The sequence below is a fragment of the Elephantulus edwardii genome, unplaced genomic scaffold (genome assembly GCF_000299155.1).
Source record: "Elephantulus edwardii isolate Elephantulus edwardi_28Jun2011 unplaced genomic scaffold, EleEdw1.0 scaffold00146, whole genome shotgun sequence".
Classification (NCBI taxonomy): domain Eukaryota; kingdom Metazoa; phylum Chordata; class Mammalia; order Macroscelidea; family Macroscelididae; genus Elephantulus; species Elephantulus edwardii.
The window spans coordinates 4,570,220-4,572,350 of NW_006399896.1; positions in this window are offsets into that span (position 1 = coordinate 4,570,220).

Sequence of the window (2,131 nt, forward strand, 5' to 3'; positions counted from 1 at the left end):
GAAGAATTGATGCCTTTGAGCTGTGGTGTTAGACAAGAGTGTTGACTATCCCATGGATGCCAAAAAAATAAACAAGTATGTTTTGGGGCAAGTACAGCCTGTGTGCTGCTTTTAAGCTTCCTCTCACACACTTTTGACATGAGGTTAGAGAAACAGTCCTAAAAGGACATCATGCTTGGAAAGGTGGAGGGTCAGTGTTGGAGAGAAAGACCTTCAACAAGATGGATTGGCGCAGTGTGCCAGAAATGGTGGAGATGTCACAGGATAGGCCCAGGTTTGGATTTGTTGTTCATATGGTCACTATGAGTTACAGTCAATTCAGTGGCACATAACAACCTATTGACCTAGTGGTGAGAATCTTTGTTGGTTTTTTTTTTAATTTTATTAATTTTAATGAACATTTACAGAAATTTTGTATTTCCATTCATTCATTGTTGCATTTTTCTCCCTGCCCACCCCTCCCCCACAGTTCTCTCCTCTCTCTGAAAAGTAAAAGAAAAATTCCTTCATTGGTATACAATGCCCCCGCCCCCGCATCTTTGTTTTCTTAATGTTAAACTTCAATACATATTGCAGCATCACCTTCTGCAGACAATGTGTAACACAGGTTGTTGATGAGTTTTCCACCAATCCTGATGCCACATTCCTCTTCATAATGTCCAGCCCCGTGAATTATCTGTTCTGCATATAGATTGAAAAGTACGAAGATACTATGCATCCCTGATGCACTTCCTTACTTATTTTGAACCATGCACTCTTTCTTGGCTCTGCTCTGACTGCTGCTTCCTGGTCCAACTACAGATTTTGCATGAGCAGTTAGGTAAGACTGGGATTCCCATTCTTCTCAAGGTTAGCTACAATTTGTTGTGGTCCACATAGTCAAATGCCTTTGTATAATCAATGAAACATGCATAGACATTCCTCCAGTACTCTCTACTTTCAGCCAAGATCCATCTGACATTGGTTACAATGTCCCTAGTGTCACGGCCTCTTCTAACCCAGCTTGAACTTCTGGCAGTTCTCTGTTGATGTGCTGTTCCAGTTGTTTTTTATAATTTTCAGCAGGATTTTGCTTGCATGTGATATTAGTTATATTGTTTGATAATTTCCACACTCTGATGGATCAACTTTTTTTGAATGGGAATAAATATGGATCTCTTCCAGCCATTTGGCCAGGTAGTTATCTTCCAGATTTCTTGGCACAGCCTAGTGGGCACACCCAGAGCTGTATTCATTTATTGAATTATGTCAACTGGGCCAACTAGCAGCACCATGATATATGGTGAAGAGATTGAGATTGTTAACAATTTCAGCTTCCTCAGTTCCACAACCAACACTCTTGGAGCCACCAGTCAGGAAATCAAAAGATGAATTGCATTGGGTAAATCTTCTGTCCTGGTGAGCCTATTCCAGGCCGTGATCTTTTTAGTTATTTGCTATGTATCTGAGAGCTGGACAATGATTAAGGATGACAGAAGAAGAATCAATGTTTTTGAGTTGTGGTACTGGAGAAGAGTGTTTGAACATACCATGGACTGCCAAGAGAATAAACAGTCCTTTCTTAGAGAAGGTGAAAGCAAGTTGTTCCTTGGAGGCAGGAATTTTGAAGCTCCATGTCACATACTTTGGGCATGTTACCAAAAGGGACCAGTCCTTGGAGAAGGACATGATGCTTGGGAGGATATAGGGACAGTGCAGGAGAGGAAGATCCTTGATGAGATGGATTGACACATTAATTGGGATAATAAGAATAGGTGAGCTGGAGACAGTGAGACTGGCTCATCATAAGGAGGGTTGAGAGCTATTGTGCATAGGGTCTCTACGAGTCATAGTCCACTCCACTCGATGGCACATAACAATAACAACCCCTAGTCATGCACACAGTCTGATCCAGTGAAATAAGAGAGTCTTGGTTGCCAAAGGCCTCTCCATTATAATTAACTTCATCACCTTGCTGACCTCTCCTACACCCAATCTTAATAACACGATAAGAATTAGAGGAAATAAACTAAATTTTGGAAGAGTGATTTTACTAATTTGAGGCTTCTAGGCTCTATTTGTGGTTGGTTAGTAACTTTACAGAATATTGTTTGAAGACTTAAACCTGCTTCAGGATCTTATCTAGAGTTCT